Source organism: Hibiscus syriacus, unplaced genomic scaffold (genome assembly GCF_006381635.1).
Source record: "Hibiscus syriacus cultivar Baekdansim isolate YM2019G1 unplaced genomic scaffold, ASM638163v2 tig00111721_pilon, whole genome shotgun sequence".
In the NCBI taxonomy this organism is placed as follows: domain Eukaryota; kingdom Viridiplantae; phylum Streptophyta; class Magnoliopsida; order Malvales; family Malvaceae; genus Hibiscus; species Hibiscus syriacus.
The window spans coordinates 1,470,545-1,478,953 of record NW_024063164.1 but is presented as its reverse complement, the minus strand read 5'-3'; the positions used below and the strand labels follow the sequence as shown (position 1 = coordinate 1,478,953).

At 41.5% G+C, this 8,409-nt stretch overlaps 1 pseudogene; it reads right to left on the bottom strand.

Moving 5' to 3' along the window:
• Nucleotides 1-3,692: 3,692 nt before the first annotated feature.
• On the bottom strand, nt 3,693-6,603 carry LOC120168863 (annotated as a pseudogene).
• Between the last annotated feature and the right edge of the window lie 1,806 nt (nt 6,604-8,409).

Here is an 8,409-nt window from a genome sequence, read left to right as displayed (position 1 = left end):
TGATTGGTCAAAAAATACCCTTTAAAATTCAAAAATGTGTTAGAAAAATGAAAATGAATAATACAAAAACGAACGAAATAAAGAAAGTAATATAAAATAAAGAAAATCAAAGAATGAAAAAGTAAAGACAAAAATAAATAAATAAAATGCAGAAAGATGATAACATATATAATATTAAATGAAACGGGTGAAAACCATAGTGAAAGAATGATGAATAAATGCTAAGACGAAAAAGAATGAATAATGATAACATAAAGTTAAAAACGTTAAACTCGTCAAACCTAATCTATTAATTAATCAAAGTACAACAGTGCATGAAAATGAAGAACAAAGACGGTGGGGGTAGATAGATATAATTAATGTGAGTATAATATATATAATAATAATAGCAAAAAATATATATATACAACGACGAATATCAATAAAAATAGAGAATAAATATAATAGTAAAAATATATAAAATTAAATGAAATATATATATATACATTATATTAATAAATAGAAATAATTACGTAACAAATAAAAATATATACAAATAGAAATAATGATCGAATTAAACAAGAAGAAAGAGTTAGGCGTCCAAATTCAAATAAAATAGAAATTGCGGGCCAATATTAAAATGAATTTAGGGATGCAAATGGGGCCTTTTAACACAGCAGGGGACCAAAAGGGTAGTTTACCCTTTACTTCGTAAACATACGAAAATCAGTAGATTGGGTCGGGTATCACGCAGTTTAACTGGTTAATATAAATGTTAAAAAAAAATTAAACCTTCATTTTTCATCTCTCTCGCCGAACCCTCTCTTCTTTTCTCCCTTTTCTCTGGTTTTGTTCTTGAGTTCCAAGAACAGGCCACCGTGGTTCTTCAAGAACCCAGAAATCGGCCGTCGAGCGCCGCCTCACCGCCGTCGTAGAATGGCGACGACCGTCGTTCATCGGCGGAAAAACCCAAAAAAAAATACATTTTTTAAAGCCTTATGTCTCAACGTTTTAAAAAATCGAAATACTTTTTAAAACCGAGCCTCGAGGAGCCGTAGATCTATAGAAGGAGATCTCGGTTCCTAATGTTCATCGGCTCTCTTCACGCTCAAAACCCAAAGAGAAACAACATGCAAGAGAAACGAAGAAACGAACGAGGTAACATTTTTACCTTTTTATTTAGCTTCGAAAATCAGTACAAAAGTTTGGATCTTTCGAGTATTTCACTGTGCCTAATCTTCCCCCTCTAATCCTGTTCACTTTACATGTATTTATAGTCTAAGAATACTAGTCTTAGTCCCGATTTTCTAGCATTTTATTTGGACTAAATCACTGCTTGGTTGGTTGTGGATGTATCCTTGTATCTCACGTCGTTGTGCTTGTTGAACATGCGAGAAATGACCGTGAAAGGAGGCGTGCGGCCGTGAAACTCGGGAGTTGGGACTGCTGCGCGGCGCTGGGTCTTCAACGGGGGAGAACGGCGCTGATGGAGTGTGTGAGGCTAGGGTTCTTTGGAAACCCTAAGTATGCACGGGTTTGGGTCTTGGCTGGGGCCCTTGGGATTTGGGCATTTATTGTTGGGCCTGTAACAGAAATTTAAGGATGTAAATAAATTATAATTTATAACATAATATAATATTATATATATGTACGTATTATGATGGGCGAATTTCAGTGTCTTCGGCTGCCCCTCTTTGCTCATTATCGTGTAATGAAAATAAAGCAAAGATTAAAAGACACAAATTTCGTCCATATCAACTATCCTCTGTCACAGAGTTGAAATTTGATCAAGAAATGACTCCCTTGTCGTGGGGTTGAGTCAAAACTGGAAGATTCTGAGCACGAAATCCTTCGTTGCGAAGTTGAAGACGAGCTCAAAGCTTTTGACAAGTGGCCTCTGAATCATCTTCTGGTTCAAGGTACTTCGTCGTGAAGGTGACCCTTGATCTGAAGACTGTGGCGTTGTGGTGTTACAGATGACTCCTTCGTCGCGAAGTTAGATCAATCTGTTTGTGAAGTTGGTATTGTATATAGCTCCTTCGTCGTGAATTTGAGCCTGAGAATTGGAAGTCCTTCGTCGTGAAGTTGAAATCCAAGTATTGTTCCGGAGTCCAATATCATTCATTGTGAAGTTGAAATTGTCTCTAAAATTGAGAAGTTGTCGGTTGACAGTCAGCGGTCCCTTCGTCGTGAAGTTGAACTGTCTTGAGTCCAATATCCTTCGTGGTGAAGTTGAAATTGGCTCTGAAATTGAGAAATGTTTGTTGACAACCAGCGGTCCTTCGTCGTGAAGTTGAACTTGCGTTGTCTGGAGTCCAATATCCTTCGTTGTGAAGTTGAAATTGGCTCTGAAATTGAGAAATGTTTGTTGACAACCATCGGTCCCTTCGTCGTGAAGTTGAACTTGCGTTGTCTGGAGTCCAATATCCTTCGTTGTGAAGTTGAAATTGGCTCTGAAATTGAGAGATTTTTGTGGACAACCAGCGGTCCCTTCGTCGTGAAGTTGAACTTGCGTTGTCTGGAGTCCAATATCCTTCGTTGTGAAGTTGAAATTGGCTCTGAAATTGAAAGATTTTTGTTGACAACCAGCGGTCCCTTCGTCGTGAAGTTGAACTTGCGTTGTCTGGAGTCCAATATCCTTCGTTGTGAAGTTGAAATTGGCTCTGAAATTGAAAGATTTTTGTTGACAACCAGCGGTCCCTTCGTCGTGAAGTTGAACTTGCGTTGTCTGGAGTCCAATATCCTTCGTTGTGAAGTTGAAATTGGCTCTGGGTAAAACCTGCAAAGATGTGCATATATGCGATGGTATGGATGTCCTGCTCTTAGGTATGCCTAAAAATGTATGGGCAACATATGTTATTCTGGGCTCTGGAGAGAAATCTTGATTTCCGGTGGCCTGTCGTTGTTGACTCTTGATTTTGAAAGCTTGAAGTTCCGATCTCTGATCTTGAATTCTTCAAATGTTTGAATCTGATGTGCACATTTTTTTTGGAGATGCTCCTCAACCATCTCAAGTATGTGCATGAGCCTTGATCGGCTTCTGGGTACCTGTACTTTTCAATGAATCTTTGTACAGTAATATGCGATTATCTTTCATAAAAAATAAATAAACCATTAGGTTTAAATCTAATTCAAGATGCTCGAAAGGAATTGGAGGAAAGATGGTCTTTATTCATAAGGGAGGAGAAGAACAAATAATATATGGCAAACATTCTAGAAAACGAATACACGATTGATGTGTAAATGAACGTCTTAGATCTCGATAATGTGGGCACTTCTGAGCTGAAAAGTCGTTTGGTGACCTTGAATGCAGCCTTTGCCAAAGGATTTTTGAAAATGCGACAACGTTTGGGAGAGTGCGACATTTCTCCGATTTATTGAGTTTGTAGAAGATTCCTGTGCCGGGATGTTTCCACTATTAATATCCAAATCGCCTTTGCCGGGTTTTCAACTTGGACTCATCCTTGGTTGCAAGACGCCCTTTGCGGGTTTTCATCTTGAACCCACCTTATTTTCTCTTCTTTTATTCTTTTTTCCTCTTTTTTTTCTTTTTTCTTTTCTCAATTTAGGGCGCCCTTTCGGGTTTTCACCCTAAACGTTTTTTCTTTTTTTTTTCTTTTTTTTTCAACTTAGGACGCCCTCTCGGGTTTTCATCCTAAACGTTTTTTTTCCAACTTAGGACGCCCTCTCGGGTTTTCATCCTAAGCGAAGTATTTCTTGACTGCGTCCGAGTTGATGGGATGTGGCAGTTCAGGTCCGTCCATTTCAGCCAGGACGAGGGCTCCTCCGGAGAAAGCCTTTTTCACGACATAAGGTCCTTCCCAATTTGGCGTCCATTTTCCTCGGACATCTTTCTGGACTGGCGAAATTCTTTTTAGCACCAGATCTCCCTCGCGGAATATTCTTGGGCGCACCTTTTTGTCATGTGCTCGGATCATTCGTTTTGATAGATTTGACCATGATGAATGGCTTTCCGTCTTTTTTCATCTATCAGATTAAGCTGATCATATCTGGATTGTGCCCACTCTGCATCATCCAGTTTGACTTCTGACAAGACCCTGAGAGACGGAATCTCGACTTCAATGGGTAGCACTGCTTCCATTCCATAGGCTAGTGAAAATGGAGTTGCCCCAGTCGAAGTTCGTACCGAGGTTCGATAAGCGAACAAAGCAAAAGGCAACTTCTCATGCCAGTCTTTGTAAGTTTCAGTTGTTTTCTCCACTATCTTCTTAATATTTTTGTTTGCTGCTTCTACTGCTCCGTTCATCTTTGGTCTGTAAGCAGTGGAATTGTGATGTTTTATGTTGAATTGTTCGCAAGCAGCACTCATCATCTTGTTGTTAAAGTTTGTTGCGTTATCGGTGATAATCCTTTCAGGTAGACCATACCGACATATAATTTCTTTCTTCAGAAACTTGCAAATAGTGGATTGAGTGACACTGGCGTATGACGCAGCCTCTACCCATTTCGTGAAATAGTCAATTGCTACGAGAATGAAACGGTGACCATTCGAAGCCTTCGGATGGATTTGCCCGATAACGTCCATGCCCCACGCAGAGAAAGGCCATGGTGACGTCATTACATGAAGCGGATGGGGTGGAACATTTATCTTGTCTCCATAAATCTGACATTTATGACATCTCCTAGCATAGTTGATGCAATCGCTTTCCAGCGAGGACCAAAAATATCCGCATCTCATTATTTGTCTTGACATCATATGCCCATTTGCATGTGCTCCACAAACTCCCTCATGTACTTCTTCCACTATCATTTTTGCCTCTTCAGCATTGACGCACCTTAACAGAACTTGGTTATGGCTTTTCTTGTATAAAACCTCTCCGTCAAGGACGTATCCAGCTGTCAACCTTCTAAGGGTTCTCTTATCGGTTTCGGTGGCTTTCTCTGGATAACTCCGATGCTTGATATACTGCAGAATGTCGTAGTACCAAGGCTTAGTATCTTTCACTTCTTCAATTTGGTAACAATGAGCTGGGTACTCATACGACTGCATGTTGATTGGCATCATTTCATACTCCCCACCAACCCTGAATGCGGCTGCCAATGTAGCTAAAGCGTCAGCCATCTGATTTTCTTCTCTAGGCACGTAGTGGAAGGTGACTTCGTCGAACTCTTCGAGTAGATCCAGCACTAGTCTCCGGTATTCTAACAGTTTTATATCCTTAGTTTCCCATTCTCCTTGGAGCTGATAGATTACTAAGGCTGAGTCTCCATACACCCGCAAATCTTTATATTTTGTCCCAGTGCAGCCCGAATTCCCAAGACACAGGCTTCATATTCTGCCATGTTATTGGTGCAATCAAAGTTTAGTCTGCTGGTAAATGGGTAATGACTCCCTTCCGGAGAGATCAGGATTGCCCCGATGCCATGTCCTAATGCATTTGATGCTCCATCGAAATGCATTTTCCAAGAGCTGTCTATTGAAGTATCTGCTTCTTCTAAAGATATGGCCATTAAGTCTTCGTCTGGGAAATCAAAGTCCAGCGGCTCATAGCTCCCATCAGTTCTGCTTGCCAAAAAATTGGATATGGCACTGCCTTTTACCGCTTTTTGGCTCACATATTCGATGTCGAATTCGGACAATAGCATCTGCCATCGGGCTAACCTTCCGGATAGAGCAGGTACACCCATCATGTATTTTAGTGGGTCTAACTTGGAAATCAGCCAAGTGGTGTGATACAACATGTATTGTCGAAGTCTTTTTGTAGCCCATACCAGGGCACAACAAACCTTCTCAATAGGAGGATATCGGACCTCGCAATCGGTGAACTTCTTGCTTAAGTAGTAGATGGCTCTTTCCTTCTTCCCAGACTCATCATGTTGGCCCAAGACACACCCCATGGAGTTCTCGAATATGGAGAGATACAAGAACAGAGGTTTGCCTGGGATAGGGGACATCAGGATAGGAGTGTGAGATAAGTACTCTTTTACCTTCTCGAATGCAATCTGACAGTTTTCATCCCATGCCCCAGGGCTATTTTTTCGAAGAAGGCGAAAGATTGGATCACACTTGTCGGTTAACTGAGATATAAACCGAGCTATGTAATTCAATCTTCCTAAAAAACCTCAGACCTCCTTTTGCGTTTATGGTGGAGGTAGACTCTGGATAGCCTTGACTTTATCAGGATCAACCTCAATGCCTTTTCTGCTGACTACAAAGCCTAATAGCTTCCCGGATGTCTCCCCGAAGGTGCACTTGCTAGGATTCAGCCGTAACTGAAAATTTCTCAATCTCTGGAAGAGCTTTCTCAAATTCTCGACATGTTCATTCTCAGTCTGTGCCTTGACAATCATGTCATCGACATAAACCTCGATTTCTTTGTGCATCATGTCGTGGAACAGGGTCACCATAGCTCTCTGATATGTTGCCCCAGCATTCTTTAATCCGAAAGGCATCACTTTGTAACAGAAAGTTCCCCACATTGTGACGAAAGTGGTCTTCTCCATATCTTCAGGATGCATCTTGATCTGATTGTACCCCGAAAATCCGTCCATGAATGAAAAGTAGGCGTTCCCGGCTGTATTGTCCACCAGAGTGTCTATGTGTGGCAGAGGAAAGTTGTCCTTGGGACTTGCCTTGTTAAGGTCCCGGTAATCAACACACATACGTACCTTCCCGTCATTCTTCGGCACAGGCACTATGTTGTCCACCCACTCCGGGTATTTGGCTACTTGGAGAAAACCGGCATCGAATTGCTTCTTGACTTCTTCCTTGATCTTAAGGAGCATTTCTGGTCGCATTCTTCTCAGTTTTTGTTGCACAGGTTTGAATTCTGGTTTGATTGGCAGTTTGTGAACTACCATATCAGTGTCTAGTCCCGGCATGTCTTGATACGACCAAGCGAACACATCTCCGTACTCCTGAAGTAAGACTATCAGGTTTTTTCTTGCTTCAGTCGAAAGAGTTGTGCCGATTTTAACCTCCTTTCGATCTTCCTCAGTGCCCAAATTTAAGATTTCGATCGCCTCCTCATGTGGCAGTATTTGCTTTTCTTCTTTTTCTATCATTCTCAACAATTCGGTAGGCAAGTTGTACTCCTCTTGATTATCGCATTCATCAAATTCCCCAAGACAAATGGTTGATTCAAAATCCACTTCTGGATCAGTGCCCACATTATCGTTATCTGGGAACCTGAAAGGAAGAAGATATACATGTGTGAGAGGATAATATCCCACACGGAACGGTCAAGAACTAACTTTTGAGAGTAACTAGAAATGAAGTACTGGAATGAAAGAGATAGAGAATGAATTCAAAAATAAAAGAAAAGTTTGTTTGCCATGGAAAAGAAAAATGCATATTTTATTAAACTTAAACCAAATGTTTATTTACCCTTACAAAAGATCACCTATTGCCCCGGGTATAGGCAAATAGGGATAGTTCGAATATTACTCTGAAAGATTTCTGTAAACCACAGGTAGTTCTTCCACCGACCAACTGCTAGGTACAAACCCATGTGGCAGAAGGCATATCCTGGATCTATCTCCGTTGTCAACATCTTCTGTGGTCACGACATTAACGTTCAGATCTTCCAGAGCCGTTTCTAACTCGGATATGGTGGTCTCAAACACATAACCACCTGACTTGAATGTTCTGAAGAGCGGCGGGAATGTCATAGGCTTCCATTGGAGTTCGTCTCCAGTCAATCTGGCCAATCTTCTCTCCCGGTTCTTTTGGATCTCCTTTCTCTTTTCATGATAACTGGGCTGAAAACCGAGCCCAAATTGGTCTAATTTTGAGATAGGAAGGACAGGATTGATCATCCCTTGCAAATATTTCCCAAAACCTTTCCCGGTTCTGGCGCCTTGGCCCAGGGTTTGCTTGATCTCCATCCTTGTGCATTTGGAGAGTCGAGGTATTGGGATTCTCTTTCCTTCCGCCACGAATGTGGCATTCACAAACTCCAAGGAGCGGAACGAACATTCTACTGCTTCCTCGTCTACTTCGATGTATGGAGCCTCCGTGGTCACGCTTGCCACGATATCTTCCTCAGCGTTGATAATTACTAAGGCCCCGTCAATGACAAATTTAACTTTCTAGTGCAACGTGGAGGGTACTGCACCTGCTTGATGAATCCACGGCCTTCCTAAAAGACAGCTATAGGATGGCATGATATCCATCACAAGGAACTCAACATCATAGGTGGCTGGTCCGATGGTCAATGGTACCTCGATCTTTCCGATTACCTCTCTTTTGGTCCCATCAAATGCTCGGACCACATTCTGACAAGCTCTCATATGAGAGATATCTATTGGTAGCCTCTTCAATGTAATCGAAGGCATCACGTTTAGGGCTAAACCATTATCGATTAAGACACTTGGTAAAGCGTGCCCCTTACAGTAGGTAGTAATGTGTAACGCCTTCGTTCGGCCTCTTCCTCCTGATGGAATCTCATCATCTGAAAACGAGATGAG